The sequence below is a fragment of the Lepisosteus oculatus genome, unplaced genomic scaffold, assembly GCF_040954835.1.
Source record: "Lepisosteus oculatus isolate fLepOcu1 unplaced genomic scaffold, fLepOcu1.hap2 HAP2_SCAFFOLD_64, whole genome shotgun sequence".
In the NCBI taxonomy this organism is placed as follows: Eukaryota; Metazoa; Chordata; class Actinopteri; order Semionotiformes; family Lepisosteidae; genus Lepisosteus; species Lepisosteus oculatus.
This window is the reverse complement of record NW_027168193.1, coordinates 539,168-565,507: the sequence shown is the minus strand read 5'-3', so window position 1 is coordinate 565,507 and position 26,340 is coordinate 539,168. Positions and strand designations below refer to the sequence as shown.

The 26,340-nt window shown below is 47.9% G+C and overlaps 11 non-coding genes across 11 annotated transcripts; 6 read left to right on the top strand and 5 right to left on the bottom strand.

Moving 5' to 3' along the window:
• Positions 1 to 7,130: 7,130 nt before the first annotated feature.
• On the bottom strand, positions 7,131 to 7,204 carry trnat-agu (transfer RNA threonine (anticodon AGU)). The gene has a single exon. It is a non-coding gene; the product is annotated as a tRNA-Thr (tRNA).
• A 1,172-nt stretch (positions 7,205 to 8,376) lies between these two features.
• Positions 8,377 to 8,448, bottom strand: trnag-ucc (transfer RNA glycine (anticodon UCC)). The gene has a single exon. It is a non-coding gene; the product is annotated as a tRNA-Gly (tRNA).
• Positions 8,449 to 10,693: 2,245 nt separating this feature from the next.
• On the top strand, positions 10,694 to 10,835 carry LOC138232875 (U4 spliceosomal RNA). The gene has a single exon (XR_011187317.1). It is a non-coding gene; the product is annotated as a U4 spliceosomal RNA (small nuclear RNA).
• Positions 10,836 to 14,761: 3,926 nt separating this feature from the next.
• trnag-gcc (transfer RNA glycine (anticodon GCC)) lies at positions 14,762 to 14,832 on the top strand. Its single transcript has one exon. It is a non-coding gene; the product is annotated as a tRNA-Gly (tRNA).
• Positions 14,833 to 16,867: 2,035 nt separating this feature from the next.
• On the top strand, positions 16,868 to 16,984 carry LOC138232940 (U5 spliceosomal RNA). Its single transcript, XR_011187381.1, has one exon. It is a non-coding gene; the product is annotated as a U5 spliceosomal RNA (small nuclear RNA).
• A 966-nt stretch (positions 16,985 to 17,950) lies between these two features.
• Positions 17,951 to 18,069, top strand: LOC138232972 (5S ribosomal RNA). Its single transcript, XR_011187411.1, has one exon. It is a non-coding gene; the product is annotated as a 5S ribosomal RNA (ribosomal RNA).
• Positions 18,070 to 18,705: 636 nt separating this feature from the next.
• LOC138232984 (U1 spliceosomal RNA) lies at positions 18,706 to 18,869 on the bottom strand. Its single transcript, XR_011187420.1, has one exon. It is a non-coding gene; the product is annotated as a U1 spliceosomal RNA (small nuclear RNA).
• Positions 18,870 to 20,677: 1,808 nt separating this feature from the next.
• LOC138232966 (5S ribosomal RNA) lies at positions 20,678 to 20,796 on the top strand. Its single transcript, XR_011187406.1, has one exon. It is a non-coding gene; the product is annotated as a 5S ribosomal RNA (ribosomal RNA).
• Positions 20,797 to 21,432: 636 nt separating this feature from the next.
• LOC138232989 (U1 spliceosomal RNA) lies at positions 21,433 to 21,596 on the bottom strand. Its single transcript, XR_011187425.1, has one exon. It is a non-coding gene; the product is annotated as a U1 spliceosomal RNA (small nuclear RNA).
• Positions 21,597 to 23,401: 1,805 nt separating this feature from the next.
• On the top strand, positions 23,402 to 23,520 carry LOC138232848 (5S ribosomal RNA). The gene has a single exon (XR_011187292.1). It is a non-coding gene; the product is annotated as a 5S ribosomal RNA (ribosomal RNA).
• Positions 23,521 to 24,156: 636 nt separating this feature from the next.
• LOC138232838 (U1 spliceosomal RNA) lies at positions 24,157 to 24,326 on the bottom strand. The gene has a single exon (XR_011187286.1). It is a non-coding gene; the product is annotated as a U1 spliceosomal RNA (small nuclear RNA).
• Between the last annotated feature and the right edge of the window lie 2,014 nt (positions 24,327 to 26,340).

The window sequence follows — 26,340 nt, the reverse complement described above, 5'->3', positions numbered from 1 at the left end:
CTACAGTGGCACTAAGCTCCCTTAATAGGTCTTGTGTCAACATTCTGGCCTGTTGCACACAAGCATAAACCCACTGTATAACACCAACAATCATGTCCACTGGTTGGGGAATAAGGTTTAACCCTGTTGCATAGGAAATTGCCTGTAGGGTTTTCCCTAAGCTTTCCAACTTTTGCTGCTGTCGATACAGTCTGTCACTACCCTCCGGCATCTCTGACCCCTGCCTTCTTGGGGCAGTCAGGGTGAGAGTGCCAGTAGCACACAAACCTACCAGAAAAAAGCAAACGTGCAACAGTGGCGGCAGCAATCAGTCCTCCCAAAAGTCTTTTCGGGTGGCTGATCCCAGTCATCTCCTTCTGAATGACTGTCGCCTTTCTAAGCTGGCGCAGCGTGTACATGGTGTCTTTCTCAGTATGCCCTGTGGCATCTTGGGCACCAACATCCTGGAAATATGGGGAGATCTGACGCAGCTGCTGATGCTGCTCCTCCTTTTCCAGGGCATCTGCTTTTTCGATTTGTTCATGCCTGTGCTCTAGGAACCCTGCAGGGGGCGGTGCAGCGGTGGAGCATGCCTGACCCTCGGCTGAGTGGTCATCTGGAGCACCTGAGTGATCTGGGATTGTTACCCCATTCTCACTGTTCAGGTCCACCCTGCACACTTCCTGATTGAGGAATCCCTCTATCGGCATGTTTACAATCGTTCGCTGGGCTTGGGTGTAGGACACCTGCTCACTCCCCCCTTCCCTTGCTAGGGGTTCGGGGAGCTGCCCCAGTACTGGGATAGCTAGTTCACTGTCTTTGAACTTACTATCACTCACCAGGCCCATGTCAGTGCAGGCGGGGATTCTGACACCCCTCTTTGCGATGTCCTGCACTGGCAGGCGGGTGACTTGACCATCCAGCTCCAGTCTGGCTGAACCACTGTTGGTCAGACTCAGACTGACAGACTGAGCTGGTGGCTGTAAGAAACCCGGCTCGGCTTTCATTCCCTGTCCCTTCTGGGGGACTGGGTGTGTTGGCAACCCTGCCGTTGAGGCAGGAACAATCAGGTCAGTCTCACTCACTACCTGGTAGTTGTGAGAAATAATGTTACCTGACTGCAGGTTCCCTGGGTCACAGCAGAGGGAATCGGCATCTGGGATCAGGTGTGTCCACAGTGCAGTAGTCTCAGCGTCCAGCTGGGCCTCCTGTCTAACCTGTGAATGTTGCACCAGGGGCACCTGGCGGTGGCCCTGTGACAGCTGCTCAAGCAGATCCTCACTAATAGAGGACCTCTCAGGGCTAAGGGTGAGGGCTACATCACCAACCTGCTCTCCTGCCATCTGGATCCCTTCCACCACTGCAGGGTGGTGTTCCTGACCCCTCTTGGGTGCCAGGGTGCACAGGGAAAGCTCCTTTTCATCGCCAGGTGGGGAGATCTGCTCCTCTTTAGGGATGTAAAAGGTGTGTGCTTTACCTGGTGGATCAGGCGGCTGCTTGGAGCACCGCTCCTGTGGCATGGAGGCTGTTGGGACCTTGGCCGGGACACGACTTCCCTGTATATCCGGGGAACAAGGAAATATTTTTATTTCTTGTCCAGAGGGAACAGAAGGAATCTCCACATAGGCTTATGTGTTCGGTGGGCACTGTGTGAGCACAGTCTGCCTCTTGGCCCCCCTTTCCTTCTGTACAGAAGGCTTAGGAGCCTTGACCTGTTTCCACACTTTGCCTTTCTGGTGATCCACCAAAGGTTCCTCTCTGAGTCGCATGCCCTTTTCTTTTTCAACCCGTTTGAGCTTGCCGTGTGACATCAAACACCTTTCAACCTCAGTGTCAATCAGTGTCTCACTGTGTAAGACATCTCCCATGGCAGCTTTGAGGTAAAAGCTACTTGCTTTTCCTCTGTGTTTTACTGCCTGCTCTGTGACTTCAGGGGTGGAGTCAGCACTGACTTGGGAGTGGCTGAATTCATCCAGGCAGGAACCCTTCCGCTCAATCAGATAGACTGAGGGAGGGAGAGGGGGCGGGTCTCCGCCTCCTCCAGTGGAGAGTATCAGCTCATTCACGCTTCCGGCAGCCTTGGGGAGCGGTTGTCCCTGTCCTAATAAAGCTTGTTCAAGCCTGGCCAGGTGGGCGGCTACTGAATCCTTTTGTTCAGCTTTATCTAGCCCTTTCCCTCCCCCGGTGTTCTCATGGCACTTAGGACGCTGGGTGCAGTCCTGTGTGCATGCTTTGGAACGGGGCTTAGCCAGCTCAGGAGCCTGTGCTCCTTCGAGCAGGGGGGAATTAACCCTGCTGGCTCTGACGGCAAACACAGTCACTTTAACAGCTTTTTGCTCAGAGCGACTTTGGACATCATACTCCCAGGCTTTCTGCACGAATCTCTTAATATCAGTCATTTTCATGGTCTGTGCATCTGTATGCATTAAGATCATCTTTCTGACTGACGGGTGGAGATTCGCAATGAATAAACCCTTGAAATGTGTGTTCTCTTCGCAACCCTCATCATTTCGCCCTGCAAAATAAGTTCGTCTAAGTCTCTCGTAATATTCGCGAGGGGACTCTGCTCTCTCGTGCTTAATGTTAAGAGCGGCGGCTATCGCAGCAGTCGGGTCAATAAACGCACTTTATTCTTCAATAAGTGCTTGACAAAGCTTCTCAAAATCATAACAGACTTCTTTCTTCTGCCTAGCCATCCACTCATGTACAGCTCTGCTGGTAGTTTTCCTGACCAGAAACACTTTCTCCTGTTCTGTGGCGTTTGGCAGATACTGCAGGGTATACCTGAGGTCCTGAATATAACTCTCGATATTATTCTCTGACACTGCGGGGTCAAATCTCTCTATGTCCTTCGCTAGCTCTCTCAGAGAATGGAGATTTATCCTTCTAGCTTCTCCGCTGACGGAGATATGGAAGAGATCGTGGTCAGACCTGTCGCTGCTAGAGAGAGTGCTAAATAGCGACTCGAATTCAGACCTTTTAGCAACCATCGTTAAACTTAAAGAGTATTACTTTTAAGTACGAAATCATAGTTTTACCACAGAAAACCACAAGATCAAGTATGCAATCAACCCGGTAGATCGCAAAAGATCACAAAACAATCAAGCACTGCTTAAAGAGCAAGGGGAACTTTTTTTTCTTTCGGCTTTCAGCACACCGTATTGTTGTGTATGAAACCAGCGGCGTTTTATATTGAATTATTCCGCTTGGTTGACTCATTTCAGTCTTGCCACGCCCACCCAGGGACGCCAAATAATGTAAGAAAACCGGCTCAGGGACGCCAAATATGTAATGTTGCCATAGCAAAATTAAATGTAGTGGCTCTCTGAAGGCACCAGTTCTGTAGGGTTTGGGCATTTACTGAGACAATTATTAATTGTAGCAGTAAATCACAAAGTTGATTCTTTTGATGGCTTTAGAATCCAACCATGCGACATAACTCAAACAACGCGCACACACAGGTACTAATACACGAGGATACATTTATTAATACATAAAATATGCATGTAAACCTAACAGATCTTATCGAGAGCGTTATCAGAATACAAAAGATATATATTCAGTCAGTTACGAAGTGTTACACATATCAAGAGGACATACGTTCAGTATATATTTCATTAAGACCGTTTCGTTAATGAACTTGGTTATAACTTCTACATTAGATACTCAAACAAGTACATAACTCTTAGGAATTAAATTGATATCAACTGGTTGGGATAACAATTGAATTCTCGAGCTGTAATGCATTGAAGTTGAATACTCATCCAATCTTTGGGGATTCAGATCTTCCTGCGGGCACAAAGAAACAGTTGCAGGCTGTTGCTGTCCAATCCGCGCTCTCTGGCTCCGTGCCAGGCTGTGCTGTGCGGCTTGCGACGGTGCGCTGCTGATGCTCACTGACCGGCTAGTTAGTGTTGGCTTTAACTAGCAAAGTTTGTGCACAGGAGAAAAGATGACTGTGGGTCCGAGCAAGTCAGGAAGAGGACCGGTTCGTTTCTGATGAAGAGCTAGTTCTGAATAGTGATTCAGCTGTCCACAGTTCCGACCTGTTCACGAGGCCTGCTGCTGGTGCTAACCTCGGGTGGATCCTCTGGTTATTCTCTGGCAACCTCCGCTCTAGACTCTTAGAACAAAGGAAAGTTCTGGCACTCGGACACACTGGCCGTTCCGTGGTTGTCCGGGCTGAGTCTCAGGATGGTCAGGAGGCGCGCTGCGAGAATGTCCTGCCCTTGGGAGCCTTCTGCTCCTGGGCCGTCCTGCCCTGGAATTCTCCTTTGAATTCCCTTTAGAATTGTCCACAGAATCCTCTGAATCCTCCCTTCTGAATCTTACTGAATCTCACAGGCTCTCTGTGTTGCCTGTTTTTACCTGGAGGAACTTCAGCTCATTGATTGGCTGAAAGTTCCATGGGCATCAGAGTCCCACGTGGGTTACTCGGCCCTACCAGTCCCTGATTGATTGATCAAGGTGAGATATGAGTCACTTAGTCCTGACACTTAGTAATGCAGTCCAGATGTCCAACTGGCACTCCCTAGACAGATAGGCGCCAATGGATGACCATTGATCATGATAGCCAGGCTAAGCTAAGTGCATCCCCCTTTGGGAGCTGTCCTAGGACCTTAAATCACCCTGCATGAATAGTCTCTCTGTGGCTGCACCAGAGAGATGAACAGAGAAATGGGGCCTCATTTGGGAAGGCTCAGAACACTTAATTCTGCCTTATTAATAAGCCTCGCCGCTACACACATATATTAATATAATAAATGATTGCTTATGCTTTATAAACAAATCTAATTAAAATAAAAGCTTAAGTTTTGTATTTATCTTGTACCATAGAACATGATTTTCTTTGTATTTCAATCCCACAAAGTGTCCAAATGACGCACTACATGATATAAGGAAGATTATCACATGCATATCGGTATTATCTTTCTTTTAAAAATGCATTCCTTTCATTACCTTTTACTTTTTAAAATGAACTCAAATTGTGTATAATGTAATAATTTAAGTAGAATAGATTCTAATAATATAATGATCCAGTGTGTGGCACTACTTCACTGCTTCACTGCTCTATGCCGTCTGGAAATAAATTCTCAGACTGCTTACTGCCCTGGGCATGTACCAATGAATTACAGGAGCACATCTATTTCTCACTGCGTTGAAGCAGGAGACACACAGTCTCTGCAAACACATCCTAAATACAGTGTTCCAGCACCTTTGACCTCATCCAGAACGTATCATTTCTTGAAAGGGATTGCTGTCCGAATGCACATCTGAATCCCAAACAGAATCTCTAGTAAAATACGATCATTTGTGAAACAGGCAAATGACTGTCTCAGGGGCCCATTCCTCATTGTCAGACATATGTATGCAATGCTTTCACCGTGCATTGAGCAATAGGGATTAAAAACACAGCAGGTAAGGTTAGATGTCATGTTCTATGATCATTTCTTTCAGCATTAGGGACTAAATATACTAAACGTATGATACTAAAATGTTATTTTCACATATATTAATGTAATAAATGATTGCTTATGCTTTATAAATAAATCTAATTAAAATAAAAGCTTAAGTTTTGTATTTATCTTGTCCCATAGAACATGATTTTCTTTGTATTTCAAGCCCACAAAGTGTCCTTTGATCTCTATTCTGTGGTAATCCACGATGATCCCGTTCTTCAGGTGATTCATCATGTCCTCCCTCGCCTGTTGAGAGGCCACCTGATCTCTTCTGCCGTGGCGTGCTTCATACACGCCCTCTTGAAGTGAGCAGGAAGCAAATCAAAAGTATTCAGGCACATCTTGCACACCAGGGGAATCCTCGCGGGTTTCCTTTGAAAATAAATAATACCATCTGTGTATAGAAACAAGCTAAGACTGATTTCTTAAATTATCCTTAAAATTCTCTCTCATAGTTTGAGCATAATGATTTTATTGCATTTATATAAGAATTGCTCATTGCTCCAAAATAAATAATGGTCTCAGTCACAGACTTTCCAATAGAAGCCATTGTGGAGTTCAGCAACTGCAGGTCCTAGAAGTGGGGAAGGAATTTTAAAAGAGAAATTGAATTACAATACAGAAGGAATGGCTGAGGGTTCACTGAAATGTATAAATATACAAATTCCAAAGACTGAGTCCATATAGAAACAACTACTTTTCATTTTCAGTATAAGAAAAAAAAAACATTATCTTCCAAAGCATCATAAAATTGTCCCTTCTTCCAGACCCTACTTCTCTCTTGTAGTAGTACAGCAGACCTTTCCAGGTGAGCAGATCACAGAGTCCGAAATGAGCTTCCTCCATCAAGCAAAGTACCTGAACATGACTCTGTCTTCATAAAAGCGCCCCTGTAATAAAGAAATTAAATCCAAAATCAAGAGGGCAGTTGCCTACTGAAATACAAGAAGTCATCAATTTTAACCTAGCAACAAATTAAAGGCTGCATCTATACAAGTGCGATTCTAGAAATGCTCACCAGATTACGTTTTAAGAAGGAACTGCGCCTCAGGTTCCGCCGAGATCTTAACTCGGATGGCAGGATTCAGAGTCCGGAGTGTGGACTGATGGCGAACGGAGGGTCCACATACTGTGGATCCCTCAGTGATCTTCCGCGTATTCAAACCGCCAGCGTGTGACTCCCCTGTCCCTATGATCTCATTGCTCTGCTCTCTCCTCTGTGCAGCCGAGCCCGACTCACGGTAAAGTGAAAAAAAAGATGCCCTCAACGTGAGATTTACTCTGGAGCGAGGATAGATGTTACCTTTTTATCACTGAACAGGATGTGTGATGTGGCGACTAGGTTCAATTTTGTATCCTCTTTAAAAGATTAAGGACTGGGGTGAGCGTGATTTACCACCCTTTCAGCTAAGAACCCGACTTGCGCACCGTTTAAGCTGCATAGACTCGGTCGTTTAACTCTTCTCCGTTAGCAGGGTTAAGGTTAAAGAAAAAAAAATAGCTGACTTCTTTTTTTTTTGCCAGCCGCTAGCGCTGATTAGCAAGGTTTGTATTTCATGTTTTGCAAGTTGCATCCATTTTAAGAAAAACAAGTCGCGTTAAAGACAGGAAATGAATACTTGCATTTAATTAAGTCTAGCCGTAGGCGGTTGTCTGTAAGGACCAGTTCTGTTTGAGAAGACACAACAAAGAAGGCACCACTGGGATTTGGACCCAGGATCTCCTGTTTACTAGACAGGCGCTTTAACCAACTAAGCCACGGTGCCCCAGGAGTGCTGTCCTTTTGCAGCCACTTGGACACACCACTCAGACACATCTGCATTCGGTGTGTGCTCCGCCTGCTTGCTGAGCAAGTTGCCACCTTTACATACAATAGCAACATCGACACCAAGAGAAAGGATGACAAATGGCTTTTATCTGGAACTTTTCATGTCCAAGGAGCTCAATGTGCTTTCTGTGTACAACAGGGCCACTGAACTCCACACTGGCCACTGAACCACAGCAGTGGCTTGCTGGCTTGACATCTCCCAAGGAAAATGTTGAAATCACATGTGGAACAGGAAAATGACCCTCGAGTACGTGGGGAAAAAAAGAAAAAGATCATCTGGAGCGCGCCAACCCATGTCCGGACAGCCCAGTTTCGTCGACAAGGTGGCTGAGTGGTTAAGGTGATGGACTGCTAATCCATTGTGCTCTGCAGGCATGGGTTCGAATCCCATTCTCATCGCTCTCCATGTCTGACATGTGTGCCTGTTTGACGTCGGCCCTCCTGTTGTTTGCTCCGGTGCTAGAGCCGTACATTTTCTAGCAGTGGCTGAACATGGTATAGTAGGCCAACGTCGGTATCGAGCAGTGACAGTAACAGTACTTACTGCACCCTATAAGAAATCGTTTGTCCCTGTTCAAAAGAGATTGTGCGATGTCCTGCGGCGTTCGTAAAGCAAACCTTTGACAGTTTGAAAAGAGGAATTTATTCTGCTTCCTGTGCGTGCAGTAGTTACAAAGTTGAACGTCTTTACACGATCTGCTGCAGTTTTCAGTGGGCGGGCTTTGTCAGATGGCTTGAAAAAACGCACTGTGTTTCGGCTCGGGAAACATCATGAGCAGTGTCCTGCATGTTTTCTGTGTATTGCTGTCTTTTAACGCATACAGAATTCATTCGAAATCATTGATTTCTCCAATTAACAAGGGTCCCTTTTTGAACCTGCGAGAAGCATTCTTTCAATGTAACAGATTTACTCCGGGGAAAGCCAGCATGACATTGAGAGTAGCTCAAGCTTTCAGCACCCGTATCGGACTGCGTGTATGCAGACACCGCTCAGAATCCCCTGTAAGATTCTCCCTCAATTCCGTTTTTCAGTGCTTTAGCTCTTTCAAAAGGCTTCGCTTTGCTAGTCACAATCCAAGGCTCATGACAGCATTTGAAAACACTCGACACTGCGTTGGCCGGGAATCGAATCCGGGTCAACTGCTTGGAAGGCAGCTATGCTCACCACTATACCACCAACGCACACCCACAGGAAGCCTACAGGACACCACCAGAGAATGCTTTTTTTAATTTTTTTTTTATTAAACATAGAATTTACAAATACAAATACAACAAGAGGATCAGAGTCATGTACAAGAGAAAAAAAACGCAGCAGAAAAAAGCATTTAACTACCAGAGGTAATTAAGTAATTATGTGATCAAATTGTATATTTTACACGTATCATATTTTCCTTGCTTTAATATTTCTCAATTATTTATAAACTTTAGTTTCAACATGCATGCGTTTCCTGTAAAAAATAAAACTCAGCACACAGTTTTTCTTTTAACAACATTTCGAGTACCTCTGGCATTCATGAAAAAGACATACACAAAAGCAAATAACTAACTCTAAGACTGTCTAAACTATTGAGTTTTTCAAAGAACCAGAACTATAACAGTCCTTAACACTTAACTACACCATTCCAAACTAACACTAAAGAAACACTAGTATATACTGGTATAACAAATATAACCAAACATAATCATTAACTGAGCAGTCACTGGGAGCAAATCTCCTTCCCGTCCACAAAGGCCCTCACTCCCACAAAGTAGGCTCTCCTCCCCTCTCTTCTGGCAGCTTCAACCTGGGGCCACAGCTGGTTCCTGGTACTCCTGTCCGCGGCAGACAGGTCCTCTGCAAACCTCAGTTTGTTCCCATTCAAATACTCATTCCCCCTCGCCGCTCGCCACAGCATGTCCCTCGCCGTCCTCTTGGTGAACTGTATTATAATCGATCTGGGGCGCACTTGCCCAGACATGTTCGCTCTCCCGAGCCTGTGAACAAAGTCAATGGCCGATATTACGTCCTCCTGGTCCGGCAGGGTCCTTTTACAGATACCCTTCACTGTTGCAACAAGGTCCTTATCACGTTCCTCTTTAACTCCAAATAATTTTAAATTCCATCATCGATGGTATCTATCTACATCGTTCACTTTCAATTCAAGTTCTTTAATATGCTTTTCTTGTTTGGTATTTACTTGTTTAAGAACTTTTACTTCACTCTTTAAGTCTTCAACCTCTTTAAACACACAGTCCGTGGACTTTTTAAGACTTTCGATTGCGACTGTATTAGATCAAATCATTTCCTTCAGCTCACCCATGCTCTGTGCCATCATGTTGAAGATGTTGGTCTGGAGCTCCTCCAGCGTCAGGTCGCCCCTTCCTCTCTTGGCTGCCGGGGTTTTGACAGGTGTGCTGGGCAGGGACTCCGGCTCTTCCTCTGGCAGCTGAGTCTCACTTGGGCTGCGAGCGCTCGCGTACGAGCGCATCTCCAGCACTCTTTCCACGTCCCCTCCAGCTGCTTCACTTTTCCCTTTAGTTGCCATCAATTTTCTTGTAGTGCTATACATATACGATTGAGGTTTCTTAGACTTCTCCTTCGAAGAACCAGCACTCTCTTTTCTTTTCCCAGTGTTACTCATATCGAAATTCTTAAACCTAAAAAAAATCGTTTTTTTTCTTTCAATTATAACTGAAGTTTAAACAAGTAGTGTTAAGTCCTTATTTTTCTGTAGTCGAAAAAAGCAAAAATTAACATTCAGGTCATGAAAAACTCAAAAAAAATCCTCAACCACTTAACTTTACCTCCCACCTGAGCGCCATCTTGAACGCCCCTACCACCAGAGAATGCTCACGATTTCGGAAGCTGTCTCCGGGACGTGCTGATTCCACACATCCTGAATAAATCATGATATTGTTAGTTGCTGTAGCTAGACGTTCAAATGAGTTTCATGGCCAGATGGACTGTTTCCTCCAGCGGTATAGTATTGCAGTGAGACAGCACGATGCCTGCAAGACTATGTCACGCTAAACGCCACAGATTGTGTTTGTCCGTTCGTGTCAGTCATCCTGCAGCCACGGGAAGTGGGACACAAACATGCTGCAATGCTTTCAAGACGTTAGGATTTGTTTGTGCAACATCCGAGAAGAGTACTTGTGGCTTGAATGTGAACTGTACGTGCCCGCCCCCTTTCCTCTGTAGTGCATGAGTTCCTCCCGGCATGCCCTTCGTCATTGTTCTGTCATCTTGTATTTAAAGGGTTGTATTTCTGCTGCTGAAAAGAATCAACGGGTTTCTTTGTTCCCAACGGAGCCCTTGTCTGTCATGAAATTCTTCAAAACCTCAAGCTAGAAGAAAACGACAAATATGAAGCGTTACAGCAACGACATGCCATGAGACGATTGATAACGATTTCCATAGGATCCCCGCGGTTGCCTGGCAACCGTCAGCTTTGCGCAGTGGCAGTATCGTAGCCTGTGAGGTTTAGCCGAGGCGGGATTATTGCTAGTTGAAAACTTTTCCCAATACCCCGCTTCCGCCGGTTTGCAATACAATCGGCGAAAGCAATTTTTGACAGTCTCGTTAGAGACTGAGCAAGGTGTTTAAAGACAGATTTGGTCATGGTGACATCATGGTAGAAAGAAGCGAGCTTGTTCCCAGTGGGCATTGATTCGTCGAATATACGTATATTTACGGCGAAATTACGGCTATACGTATATATACGTCGCCTCGAAGTATAATCAACGTCGAATTGCAACCGTAAAATTGACGACATTAACAAACGCATATATAACGTCGAAAACACATCTAACACAGTGCCTGAGGCTTTTTACTGTATGTATCGTGTGTGCCGCAACTAGGAGTATACGGCACTCTGCACAGTGTTCGAAGTAAATTATTTTCGCAGCAATTAATTTACACGTGTATAATAAATATAGTAAATATAATAAATTAATTACTGCGAAAATAATTTACTTCGTACACTGTGCAGAGTGCCGTATACTCCTAGTTGCGGCACACATGATACATACAGTAAAAAGCCTCAGGCACTGTATTAGATGTGTTTTCGACGTTATATATGCGTTTATTCATGTCGTCGATTTTACGGTTGCAATTCGACGTTGATTATACGTCGAGGCGACGTATATATACGTATAGCCGTAATTTCGCCGTAAATATACGTATATTCGACGAATCAATGCCCACAGCTTGGCATACAAGGGTTTTGCTGAGGGGGTCTTGCCACCTGCCTGAAAAAAAACCGTAAAATGTTTGAGTGCCTATAGAGTTTCTATTTTTATTTTCTTGACAAAAGTCCCCCATCAGTGCGCGGTGCCCGAGGAAAAATCTGTCGGGGGGCGTCTGAAATTCTGAGGGGGGAGTGATATTTCGGTTGAAACGGAGCTGTACGGTGCAGCTACCCAAATGAAATCTCGCAGCTATGCCATTGATTAGTGCTTCATGATAGAAGATAACGACTAGCAATCTGGTATTTGCGATGAAGTTCAGTTTCACATTTTTCGTCACTCTCAAGGTTTGTATTGCCTGGAGCGAAAAGTACCATAAGCGTTCATTTTTGCAGCTACATGGACGTTCTGAATCGTTAAGAAAAAAATGTTGTAAAACCAAGAGAAAGCACAGACTGCTATAACTAGTCCTAGTTATATAACGATTTTAAGTATAATGATAAACTACTGCAAGGAATCGGTCCACCTGAGCAAACAGGATCGTAATGTTAAAACTCAATAATATGTGCAGTTCCTGGACGGATAGCCCTCCTGCCCATCAAACAGACTGAGTGACTGTTCGTGTCATTTAGTGTTGTCTGACCATTGACAAAGTACAACTATTTTTTTAGGGTGCAAATTAAGTTAGGTAAAACTTTTTGCCCAAAACTGAAGCGGCGACATTCCCCCCTCCCCCCGTGATGCCAGGCCTGTCCCCATCCTATTCCATAATGTCATTATATATAATACCATACAACAGTGACCGATCCTTACTTATTGCATGCGTTAAAATTGCACATCAGCTCATAGCAGGGGGCACATAGCAGCGATGTATTATCAATGTTAAATTTCAACCATAATATCGACAACATTAATAAACGCATACGTTGAGAAAATATCGAACCCAGCATATTTTCCGGTTATATACCACAATGCATTGCTAGTATTCGTTGGTCACCATTTTGGACACGTTTTTCAAACGTAGAAGTATATCCGCAAATATCTCAGCAATCCTCTTTTGACGAGTAAGTATGAACAATAATAATACTATCTGAATACATACAGATCTTTCTTAATATTATTTTGATTAAAATAGTATGTGAAAAAGCAAAAAAACGGCACATAAAATAGTGTGAATGGGGAAGATGACACAAAATCGTTTTGCCGTTTCTCTTATTCTTATTCTATGTTGTACTTTCAAACTTTGGGTACTCTTTAATTAGGACAGACTTTATTGCTCAACTGCTATGATGCAAGCCAAATTTTATACATTTATTTCAGCTTTGAGCTTAGTAAACCGTTCATTTTTTAGATTATACTAAAGAAGATATTAATCATCATTTATTTGGGAAGTAATATTATATAATTTTCTCCTAGCTGCGGTGCTGAAGTCCCACCCTACATCAACAGAAAAAGAAATAAAGGAGCACGCAATGTGTTACTTGAAGAATGCATATGCAAGGCAGGGGGCCAGGAGATCTGGACTCTGAAAATAATAGGTTTTTGGTTCTGTTAGGACAATTAGACAGGGTTTGCAAATAGTGGACAAAAATCGTCTTAACTTCCATTGTAATATTTTTTTTTCTTGGAAATATAGAAGTTGTACATTTTAAAATGTATATTTGAATCAAAATGTGGTTTTGAGTTAGTGTGTTAATGTAATTAGTTTTGTGTTTGTCATTACTATACTGTATATTGCCATGTTACCAGAATTTGTAGCTGAAGTTTAAGACTAGTTGTGTTTTTATGATTATTGCCCATATGTTGATTGTTGATTGATTGTATACAATGTATAATTTGAAATACATATGTTTCAGGTGTGAATGTGTATTTTCAGAATACATTTCTAAACCTAATCATTGGCTTGTTTTACTTGTTTCTACACCTATAAAATCTATCTTTGATGTATAATAGACCTCTACCCATATACGTATAATAGACCTCTAATGTTATCCGTATAATAGACCTCTAACCATATACGTATAATAGACCTCTAAAGTTATACGTATAATAGACCTCTAAAGTTATCCGGAACTCCAACCATATATGTATAATAGTCCTCTAAATTTATCCGTATAATAGAACTCCAACCATTTATGTATAATGAACGTCTAAATATAGACGTATAATTGACGTTTAACTTTAGACGTATATTAGAATTTCATTCTAGACGAATTGTAGACCACATTTAGACGTCTAAGATATGCGTTTAATAGACGTATATTATACGTCTTTTGCCCAATGGGTTACGTCTCAACAGAAACGCTCTTTAGCTCTTTCAGCGTTATGCAGAGAACATCGTCTGTCGAGATCACTTTTGAGTCAGCGCGAAACGCCGTGTGCTGTCAGTTTGATTTCATATTGCTCGTAGCGGCGCCCGGCTTTTGTCTGTCAAACGTTAGGTTGCGCTTCTTCATGCTGCATCGTCGGCATGAGTGGAGCTTTATAAACGTCTGTACTTACTGCGCCCCATAAGAAATCGTTTGTCCCCGTTCAAAAGAGATTGTGCGATGTCCTGCAGCAAACCTTTGACAGTTTGAAAAGAGGAATTTATTCTGCTTCCTGTGCGTGCAGTAGTTACAAAGTTGAACGCCTTTACACGATCTGCTGCAGTTTTCAGTGGGCGGGCTTTGTCAAATGGCTTGGAAAAACGCACTGTGTTTCGGCTCGGGAAACATCATGAGCAGTGTCCTGCATGTTTTCTGTGTATAGCTGTCTTTTAACGCATACAGAATTCATTCGAAATCATTGATTTCTCCAATTAACAAGGGTCCCTTAAAGGATGAGTCAAAGTAACGTCTAATCGGATTAGTTTCCTTAGAGCTGGTTCAGAGTTTGCTCAAGAGTTTACCTTTCACAGATGCGCAAAGAAGAATGTTGGGGGTGCACGCTTCAAGGCGCCTTACAGCTGTAGGGAGTGATTCGAGGCGATTCATGGCGTGTGCTCGTTCCCTTATACCGTACGCCCCGGGGTGCAGTGCTATGACGATTGCTGTAGTCGTGGCCGAGTGGTTAAGGCGATGAACTAGAAATCCATTGGGGTCTCTCCGCGCCTGTTCGAATCCTGCCGACTACATTGTCCGCCTCCAGTTGGTGTGTTCCGGCGCAAGCAAAGAAGCGCGCCTCTTTGCTGTTTCTGGTGGTTTTAAAACACCCAATCGCTTGTACCCGCTGCCTTAGAAATAAATTCTTCAGCGTCCGTGAATGGCATTTTGCAGCTGGAAGCAGATGTCGACGCGTTTTGCACAGAGCACCAAAAAAGCGTCTTTTTTGAAGGCCCAGGCACTAAGCATTGGTGGTTCAGTGGTAGAATTTTCGCCTGCCATGCGGGAGGCTCGGGTTCGATTCCCGGCCAATGCAGTGGCTTTTGAAGCGAACGGCTCCATCACTTGCATCCCCTTGCAACTTGCAACTGAAAACCCACTGAAGCTAAGCAGGTGTGAGCCAGGTCAGTACCCGGATGAGGATGAGCTACAGGGAAAAACAACGCTTTCAGCTGGAAGCGGTGTTAATGGTGCCGGCGGGGGGGGCGCTCACCCTGAGGTCTGTGCGGTTCCCAATTCCCCAGTATAGTGACGGAGATGCTGTGTTGTAAGAGGGCGCTGTCTTTTGGATGAGATGTAAAACCGAGATCACAGCGCTCTGTGGTCATTAAAAATGACCACCAAAACCTTTGACAAAAGCTCTTGGTAATTGATGGTCTTCAAAAATGCTTCTCCTTTAGGTACATTTTAAATCAGCTGAAAAATGCCGTGAAATGGGGGGGCACTTCACGCCAGTGTAGGATTTGGATTACAAGAACCATGAAACTGCACGAGAAAGGCCGTACACTGAATTACACGGCTTTCTATTCAAAGGAGGACAAAAGAAATTCCCTGAGTTTGATTTTTTGCAGCACAGAGAGAAGCATTGTTGTGAGGCCGGTTAGCTCAGTTGGTTAGAGCGTGGTGCTAATAACGCCAAGGTCACAGGTTCGAGTCCCATACGGGCCAGGTCCTTTTCTCCTCTCTTACCAAAGCTGTTAGGTTCCTTTCCGTGGTGAGAGGGGTTGTCATGCAACGCTGCCACATAGTGCCGACAGACAAGAGTGTTGCGGGAGAAGAGAAAAGTGTTTGAAGATTTAAGAGTGTCTTAGGTGGAGCCAAAATCAAGTGTCACAAATGCAAGTGGTTGGATTTCCAATGTTTAATATGGTAAAAATAAGCGGAAGTTATTTGCCGGTCCGGCACAGTCTGCCATGCTTTTGTCAGATACTGTAAAGTGGTGTCGAACTGGGTGTCGAACTGGAGCCTCACCATTTGCATATGTGAGGCTCCAGTTATACATCGAGTGTCACATTAAATGACAAAAATGAAGAGAGTTAAAGCAGCTGGAGAGGTTTTCTTATAACTTTTGAGCTGACACAGTTTTGGAAAATGTTTCCTTCACGCTGCACTGTACAACATAGGCAGCCAAGAGTCTCCAAAACAAAACAGAATTGACAGATAGGAGAAAATTCCCACCCGTCCTGAAGTTCCCAAAATCCAGCACTGAGCGTAAACAAAGTGTCTAACTAGTGTGGGAATGCTAACCCTAACCCTAGCTGGAGTTTGAGCAATCCAGCACTGAGCGTAAAAAGATGAGTCAAAGTAACGTCTAATCGGATTAGTTTCCTTAGAGCTGGTTCAGAGTTTGCTCAAGAGTTTACCTTTCACAGATGCGCAAAGAAGAATGTTGGGGGTGCACGCTTCAAGGCGCCTTACAGCTGTAGGGAGTGATTCGAGACGATTCGTGGCGTGTGCTCGTTCCCATATACCTTACGCCCCGGGGTGCAGTGCTAGGATGACGTACAATAACGCTTGGGCACATAACGGCGTTATATGCGAGTGCGGGACGTGAGGGTTTTCGTTTGTTCGTTTTGTTTTGCTCTGCTCTGCTTTGCTTTGTTTTGCTTTCCATCACGTTGGTAAGAGCGTAAATAAAAAGGCGATTCCTGCGTCTACCACTAATGTAAGAGCTATTTCAAGTGCGACGTGGTGCGGCTTTTCAAATGCTTGTGGGCATTTCTCTGTTGTTGATTCTTTTTTTGTGTGTAACAAAGTGGGATTTTCATGTCCGGACGGGGAGACTTTATCATTCTGACATGAAGCCACCCTTAAGTCCTCTGAGGCGTGTCTGTCTGCAAGGCTTGTATTTTGGAAATGTTTTTTTGAAACAGAGAACGACTTTGAAATAGGCTTCCGGATTGGGCACACCCGTACGGATTGGGCACGCCCGCAAGCCGAGAGCCACAGGCGATGAGCCCGGAGCTGAACGGGCCCCACTGGCTCGTTTGTAAGGCCAGGTGCATTGCCAACCACGACCGTCAGGGCAGAGGCTTTGAAGGCGGCCTGGGCTCCTGCAGCTGTGCAGCCACGCACTTTGGTTTCTCTTCATTTCGTACAAATCTTTCGCTTTTTACTAAAGATTTCCGTGGAGAGGAGCATGAATGAGCTCCATGCAATTTTTGTGCTTCCCTGCCTTCGGGTGGGGCGCAGCTGGGCTGGTCAAAGAGAGAAAACAACAACGCTCACAATCGCTCTTGTTATGGCGATTGTGGCCGTCTGCTCTGCGAGTCCTCGGTCTCCGCCCGTCTGATTGGCGCTCTCTTCTTTGGGGGGCGGGAAGTGTCCGGCCGCAGGGGATCTTCAGACCTCGCTTTGCATAGCGGCTTCCCAGAGTGCGTCGTTTCCGGCACAGTGTGGCCGGGTGTTTTCCGAGTTATCGCACGGATTGGGCAGGCCCGCAAGCCAAGAGCCGCAGGCGATGAGCCCGGAGCTGAACGGGCCCCACGGTGGAAAGAACGCATGGGTTCTAATCCCATTCTCGTTGCTCTCCATGTCTGACACGTGTGCCCGTTCGACGTTGGCCTTCCTGTCGTTTGCTCCGGTACTAGAGCCGTACATTTTCTAGCAGTGGCTGAACATGGTATAGTAGGTTAACGTCGGTATCGAGCAGTAACGGTAACAGTATTTACGTGCCGCTGCTGCCAAGTGGCTCTGGGTTGAGACTGCGTTTTCACTTACTTGCAACGCAAAAGGAGAAAGCGATTTTTGACAGTCTCTCGAGAGACTGCGCTAGGTGTTTAGGGATAGACTTTGTCAGTTCCCCCTGGGATGATGGCCTCTCAAATAGTTTGTGATTCCTATAGACGTTTATACAGTAGAAGCCTGCTTCGTGGCTTAAATCCAAGCTAAGGAAACGAGTTAGAGGTCTGATGCAGAACTGCAAATTCAATGAACAGGAACACTACAGTACATTGAACTGTATGTGTGAGGAAAGCTGCCCCCTTCTGTCCCTTGTCGACCGAACAGAGGACTGTAAAAGATACCGCCAAGAAACTTTAGGATGCCGGTTGGAATCCAGCTCCAAAGAAGCCCCTTTGGGTGTTATGTCATCAAAAAGTAAGGAACCCCCGCCACACACAGCTTCAAGTAGCGAGTCAGGCGCCGGGGCTTTCGCTTACGGCCACACCACCCTGAACACGCCCGATCTTGTCTGATCTCGGAAGCTAAGCAGCGTTGGGCCTGGTTAGTACTTGGATGGGAGACTGCCTGGGAATACCAGGTTCTGTAAGCTTTTGCTCTCCCGGCCAGCAGGGGTCGCCGTTGGTGCCGTAGGCTTTGGGAGGAAAACCTGCAGGATGGAAAGGTGATCTATAGCCTCATCTCTAGAGATGTTTTGTAGCTGTGGCATGTGTGTGACCCATATTCAAAAAAAAAAACCCGTCTGTAAAACGAATATCGAAGCTGCTTCTAAATCTGCAAATGAAGATGAGTCGATAAACCACTCGTTTTTCGTATAACTAGACATATATTCATTTGTTACCGATTTCATTCATTGAGCACGGATACAATAGAGGTACAGCCATTCACTGTTTGACATGTCTGCACTGGTACAGAACCGAGCAATCAGAAAACGGGTGAAACTGTCTTTAGACTCAGCATACAGTACCGAGACCCCCCATGACCAAATAAAGGCTAACCTCGATAATCAGCCTAAAGAACGCAGACTACAGCAAAAGGACTGACTTTGAAAAGGGAATGAACGTCCGGAAGGACTAGTGGAACTAGCTTGAGATGCTTCTCCGGACCCCTAACTAAAAGCCAGCGAGAACCAGCAGCGGCGTCCACTCCTGTCGAACCGGGATCCTTCCGCAGCCACGCAGCTCGTGGTGTCCTAACCCTCCCGTATCTGATTTTGGACCAAGCACATCAGGGGAGAGCGCGAACGCAGTCCCCCACTACCAGAAATTATGCAGTCGAGATTCCCACATTTGGGGAATTCGCAGGGGTCAGCACAGCCGGAGTGCAATGGCCAAGCCTCGCCCTGGGTGAACCTCCTTCTTGATCAAAGTATCTCCCCTGCCAGGTAAGTATGAGTTAAACAGGCCCCTGCAAGCGGCCCGCACCCACAGCACAAATCGCGCAGCCTAGGCCACCTCCTCGCCCCGCACGCCACCGCCTCCTGCTGGGCCCACTCTTTCACACACTCACACGCCACACTAACACTCAAAAGTGTGGGCAAAACGAGAAAACGAGCGCGCCGTTTTCTACACATCTGCAGTCGCCGTTGCGCATTCGCAGCATGTTCGCAGGATGCAATTCGGCCTCATTTGCATAACTCCAGACCGGCAGATCGCCACGCAAGCTCGCGACGTGCGCCTGCCACACACCGAACAAACCTTTTCAGCAATTTCCAAAAAACGGGCCTGCTCGCCTGCCCACAAGGCTCCGTCTCTTACCTGCTCTCCAGAGCCTGCTGCCTTCTGTGCTTTTCTCTCGGCACCGCTGCAGCGCACACAACTCCTGCAGCGGGAGGGGGGGAGAAAGTTCCCGCGCTCCGCCGCAGGGAAGGCTCGCTCCGTACGCACACGTCCTTTCGATGCCAGTCCAACAAGTGCTCCGCATTAGCTGCGTCGGGGCTCCGGCGTGTCGCACCTCACCTCACCTCGCCCTGCCCCCTCCTTGAATGTCTGCCGCTAGGCATGCCCCGCTCTCCTCCGCCTTATCTTATCGCGTGTGAGGACCGACAATGGCCACAATGCCGGGGAATGGCACCTGTAAAGTGTTAATTGGGGCACAGGAACAGCCCGTCTCGTCTCGGGGGGGCCGGCTTCAGAGACAATACAGCAAACACAGCGGGGCGGGGGAAGAAGACGACACCACACATGCGGGTACATTCAGCTCCGGCGGGAACGAGACATTTGTCGGTCTTTTCAAGTGCCGAGAGCCGAGCAATCCTTCACTTGTATCGTTTCTCCCCGGTGACTAGATCTGGCCCTGCGACTCTCGACTGGGCTCACCCCCGGGGCAGCCCAGCAGGTGTGAGCCTGGCCGGCACCCGGATGGGAGATTCCACCCCGGAAAAGCTCCGGTTGCTGCTGCTCCTGCAAGAGGTGTGACTGGGACCAGTAGGGAGCGCTCACCCTGCGGGCTGTGTGGCTCTCTTACGCCCCAGCCTCCTGATGGCGACACTCTGCTGCACAAACAGGCGCCGTCCTTCGGGGGAGGCGTCAAACCGAGGTCCCGACCCTCCTTGGCCATTAGGAAACCCCAGGGCGTCTCTCAAAAAGAGACGCCGGGGGTGTCCCTCTGGTGTTAGTGCTCCCCTTTACCCATCAGTCGGGGTCTCCTCCTAATCCCCGTCTCACCTGTAACAATCAATGACGAGGCCCCCCTGTCCGTGAGATTTAGTACTCGCGCAAGAGACTGGGGGCAGAGCGCGAACGCGGTCCCCCGCCCCCCACAAAGTGCGCGCTCCGGGTTCCCTCTCGGGGCCCTGCAACACAGCGGAAGGGCAGCGAGAAGGAGCCTCTTGCTCTGATGCCGCAAGGCCACAAGAGGGCGGAGGCGCCGCGCACGCGGCCGACGTGTTGGACCGGTGCGCTTTACGTGCTGAAATAAACACGCGAAAGCCCCGAAATGTTTCCAGAGTGCTGTGCACTGGAGGTTTTTGTCTGGTGAAGACTTGCCTGGTGCTCCTCCGTGCAGATTGTTTGTCCTCCTCCAGTGCGGGACGAGCCAACACAAGGGAGCGCATTCGCCAACATCCAGGCACGCAATGCGATTTGGAAAGCAGCTCCTTTCCAAAGAGTTGCACAAGAACGATCCTTCAGTCCCGCTCGGGGGGCACGGAACCCCCGCCACACACAGCTTCAAGTAGCGAGTCAGTCGCCGGGGCTTTCTCTTACGGCCACACCACCCTGAACACGCCCGATCTCGTCTGATCTTGGAAGCTAAGCAGCGTCGGGCCTGGTTAGTACTTGGATGGGAGACTGCCTGGGAATACCAGGTGCTGTAAGCTTTTGCTCTCCCGGCCAGCAGGGGTCGCCGTTGGTGCCGTAGGCTTTGGGAGGAAAACCTGCAGGATGGAAAGGTGATCTATAGCCTCATCTCTAGAGACGTTTTGTTGCTGTGGCATGTGTGTGACCCATATTCAAAAAAAAAAACCCGTCTGTAAAACGAATATCGAAGCTGCCTCTAAATCTGCAAATGAAGATGAGTCGATAAACCACTCGTTTTTCGTATAACTAGACATATATTCATTTGTTACCGATTTCATTCATTGAGCACGGATACAATAGAGGTACAGCCATTCACTGTTTGACATGTCTGCACTAGTACAGAACCGAGCAATCAGAAAACGGGTGAAACTGTCTTTAGACTCAGCATACAGTACCGAGGCCCCCCATGACCAAATAAAGGCTAACCTCGATAATCACCCTAAAGAACGCAGACTACAGCAAAACGACTGACTTTGAAAAGGGAATGAACGTCCGGAAGGAGTAGTGGAACTAGCTTGAGATGCTTCTCCGGACCCCTAACTAAAAGCCAGCGAGAACCAGCAGCGGCGTCCACTCCTGTCGAACCGGGATCCTTCCGCAGCCACGCAGCTCGTGGTGTCCTAACCCTCCCGTATCTGATTTTGGACCAAGCACATCAGGGGAGAGCGCGAACGCAGTCCCCCACTTCTAGAAATTATGCAGTCGAGATTCCCACATTTGGGGAATTCGCAGGGGTCAACACAGCCGGAGTGCAATGGCCGAGCCTCGCCCTGGGTGAACCTCCTTCTTGATCAAGGTATCTCCCCTGCCAGGTAAGTATGAGTTAAACAGGCCCCTGCAAGCGGCCCGCACCCACAGCACAAATCGCGCAGCCTAGGCCACCTCCTCGCCCCGCACGCCACCGCCTCCTGCTGGGCCCACTCTTTCACACACTCACACGCCACACTAACACTCAAAAGTGTGGGCAAAACGAGAAAACGAGCGCGCCGTTTCCTACACATCTGCAGTCGCCGTTGCGCATTCGCAGCATGTCCCGGGATGCAATTCGGCCTCATTTGCATAACTCCAGACCGGCAGATCGCCACGCAAGCTCGCGACGTGCGCCTGCCACACACCGAACAAACCTTTTCAGCAATTTCCAAAAAACGGGCCTGCTCGCCTGCCCACAAGGCTCCGTCTCTTACCTGTTCTCCAGAGCCTGCTGCCTTCTGTGCTTTTCTCTCGGCACCGCTGCAGTGCACACAACTCCTGCAGCGGGAGGGGGGGAGAAAGTTCCCGCGCTCCGCCGCAGGGAAGGCTCGCTCCGTGCGCACACGTCCTTTCGATGCCAGTCCAACAAGTGCTCCGCATTAGCTGCGTCGGGGCTCCGGCGTGTCGCACCTCACCTCACCTCGCACTGCCCCCTCCTTGAATGTCTGCCGCTGGGCATGCCCCGCTCTCCTCCGCCTTATCTTATCGCGTGTGAGCACCGACAATGGCCACAATGCCGGGGAATGGCACCTGTAAAGTGTTAATTGGGGCACAGGAACAGCCCGTCTCGTCTCGGGGGGGCCGGCTTCAGAGACAATACAGCAAACACAGCGGGGCGGGGGAAGAAGACGACACCACACATGCGGGTACATTCAGCTCCGGCGGGAACGAGACATTTGTCGGTCTTTTCAAGTGCCGAGAGCCGAGCAATCCTTCACTTGTATCGTTTCTCCCCGGTGACTAGATCTGGCCCTGCGACTCTCGACTGGGCTCACCCCCGGGGCAGCCCAGCAGGTGTGAGCCTGGCCGGCACCCGGATGGGAGATTCCACCCCGGAAAAGCTCCGGTTGCTGCTGCTCCTGCAAGAGGTGTGACTGGGACCAGTAGGGAGCGCTCACCCTGCGGGCTGTGTGGCTCTCTTACGCCCCAGCCTCCTGATGGCGACACTGCTGCACAAACAGGCGCCGTCCTTCGGGGGAGGCGTCAAACCGAGGTCCCGACCCTCCTTGGCCATTAGGAAACCCCAGGGCGTCTCTCAAAAAGAGACGCCGGGGGTGTCCCTCTGGTGTTAGTGCTCCCCTTTACCCATCAGTCGGGGTCTCCTCCTAATCCCCGTCTCACCTGTAACAATCAATGACGAGGCCCCCCTGTCCGTGAGATTTAGTACTCGCGCAAGAGACCGGGGGCAGAGCGCGAACGCGGTCCCCCGCCCCCCACAAAGTGCGCGCTCCGGGTTCCCTCTCGGGGCCCTGCAACACAGCGGAAGGGCAGCGAGAAGGAGCCTCTTGCTCTGACGCCGCAAGGCCACAAGAGGGCGGAGGCGCCGCGCGCCCGGCCGACGTGTTGGACCGGTGCGCTTTACGTGCTGAAATAAACACGCGAAAGCCCCGAAATGTTTCCAGAGTGCTGTGCACTGGAGGTTTTTGTCTGGTGAAGACTTGCCTGGTGCTCCTCCGTGCAGATTGTTTGTCCTCCTCCAGTGCGGGACGAGCCAACACAAGGGAGCGCATTCGCCAACATCCAGGCATGCAATGCGATTTGGAAAGCAGCTCCTTTCCAAAGAGTTGCACACGAACGATCCTTCAGTCCCGCTCGGGGGGCACGGAACCCCCGCCACACACAGCTTCAAGTAGCGAGTCAGGCGCCGGGGCTTTCGCTTACGGCCACACCACCCTGAACACGCCCGATCTCGTCTGATCTCGGAAGCTAAGCAGTGTCGGGCCTGGTTAGTACTTGGATGGGAGACTGCCTGGGAATACCAGGTGCTGTAAGCTTTTGCTCTCCCGGCCAGCAGGGGTCGCCGTTGGTGCCGTAGGCTTTGGGAGGAAAACCTGCAGGATGGAAAGGTGATCTATAGCCTCATCTCTAGAGATGTTTTGTTGCTGTGGCATGTGTGTGACCCATATTCAAAAAAAAAAACCCGTCTGTAAAACGAATATCGAAGCTGCCTCTAAATCTGCAAATGAAGATGAGTCGATAAACCACTCGTTTTTCGTATAACTAGACATATATTCATTTGTTACCGATTTCATTCATTGAGCACGGATACAATAGAGGTACAGCCATTCACTGTTTGACATGTCTGCACTGGTACAGAACCGAGCAATCAGAAAACGGGTGAAACTGTCTTTAGACTCAGCATACAGTACCGAGGCCCCCCATGACCAAATAAAGGCTAACCTCGATAATCAGCCTAAAGAACGCAGACTATAGCAAAACGACTGACTTTGAAAAGGGAATGAACGTCCGGAAGGAGTAGTGGAACTAGCTTGAGATGCTTCTCCGGACCCCTAACTAAAAGCCAGCGAGAACCAGCAGCGGCGTCGACTCCTTTCGAACCGGGATCCTTCCGCAGCCACGCAGCTCGTGGTGTCCTAACCCTCCCGTATCTGATTTTGGACCAAGCACATCAGGGGAGAGCGCGAACGCAGTCCCCCACTACCAGAAATTATGCAGTCGAGATTCCCACATTTGGGGAATTCGCAGGGGTCAGCACAGCCGGAGTGCAATGGCCGAGCCTCGCCCTGGGTGAACCGATTTCGATTTTTAAGAACTTTATTTTCTTTTCACAAAAAAATACAGGACATCACAAATCAGAAAGCTTTACATTCATATACATACTTAAAACAGTATATATGATCACATCTCATTACATTTTGACATGGTAACAGTTACATAGCAACAATTTTCTTTTTTTCTGGTGCAAATCACATTCTTTACTTAAACTTGATAATGTTTTTCACAGTTTCTTGAGATATTGACCTATGCTCTCTATTTCCCACAGATTTTCTGCTTCCTCCCTCCCTTCTCTCCACAGATCTCTGAGGTAATAGTTCTCTCGGGTGATGAACAGGGCCAGGCTACCTGCTGCCTTGACTGGGATCTCGATGCCTTTGAACAGCCCCATGTTCCTCACTCTCCACAGGGCAACTTTCCCACTGTTCACCACGGCCCAGATCCTGTCAAACACGTCAGGAGGAAGTTTGACAGGAGAGATGCCGTATATGACGAAAGCAGCGGTCAGGGTAAATTGGGGCGAGAGAGCCAGCAACCAATCTTCAAACTGTGCCCAGAAGGCCTTAGCAAAAAAGCAGGACCACAGGAGATGGGATACAGTCTCCTCCTCGCCGCAGCCCACCCTAACGCAGCGAGGGCTGGGGGTGAGGCCCCTACGGTACAAGAAAGTTCGTACCGGTAAGCACTGGTGGACGACACTCCAGGCTAAATCTCTGTGAATGTTGCACAGAAACTTCTGTTTCCACACCTTCCTTGTTTGGGCTGATGTTAAAATGCCCACATGGGTCTGCCTATTGTTCTGGGGTGCAACGAAATCTTCCAGTTTTTGGACGCTGACATCTCGGAGGGGAATATGGCCAATTGGGTGAGATCTTAGAAAACTTTTAACTGTCCCATAAATTGCAGGGCATGTGTCAGAGAGTGGGACGTCCAGCTTGGGTCTGACACCCCACACTCTGAACACCTCCCTACCTACCCAGAGCCTGGAAAAATAAGTCCAGGTACGCGCTGCAAGTGCTGTTGCAAAGCCTCTCAGCACAGAGGCCAGGAAAATGCACAGCAGCTTCGTAGCAATATCTGGGACAGACTTCCCCCCTGAGGGTAGCGGCCTGTACATTATTTCCCTTCTGAGTCTTTCCTGCTTCCCACCCCATAGAAATTGAAACATCAATCTCCTCATCACCGCCGCAACACGGTGTGGGATTGGGAAGGTAGAAGCCAGAAAATTCAAGACAGGCAAGAGCTCGGCTTTGATGACCAGCACCTTCCCTGTCATGGTGAGGTCTCGGTCCTTCCATTGCATCAGTTTTTTGTTTAAGATTGGCAATTTGTTCTGCCAATTTACTGTTCCCATCTCTTCTCCAAAATACACCCCCAGGACCTTAATTCTCTTCTCTTGCAGCCTGAGATCATGTCCTTCTTTTGGCTCCCTCCAGTTCTGATAAAAAATCTCACTCTTAGATTTGTTAATTTTTGCGGAGGAAGCCAAAGAGAAACGATCACAGCACTGCAGAGCTCTGCTAATTGAGGCATTGTCAGAGAGGAGCAGGGTGACGTCATCCATGTATAGAGATGTCTTTACCTCTCCTCCCCCACTTCCAGGCACTGGTATCCCATTAATGGCCTGATCCTGGCGCAAGGCACAGGCTAAGGGCTCCATAGCCAAAACGCATAACAAGGGGGATAATGGGCAGCCCTGCCTCACCCCTGAACAGACTTCAAAGGGGCGTGATCTATTGCCATTAACCATGACTCTGCTGTTGCTACCTGTGTACAGCAGGTTAATCCACTTTCTCATGATGGGGCCAAACTTCATGTGCTCAAGTCCCGATGTTAAGTACTGCCGGTTTAGGCGGTCAAAGGCCTTTTCTAGGTCTACACCTAAAATGCAAAGAGGGAGGGAGCGATCCTCAGAGTACAGACAGACATCCCTCAACAAGGCCAGGTTGTCGCTCATCAGGCGTCCTGCTATCCCACAAGTCTGTTCTTTCCCTACCAGTGAGGCCACTACATTTTGTAGGTGCAGGAAAAGGGCTTTGGACAGGATCTTAGTGTCCACGCCTAACAGGCTGAGGGGT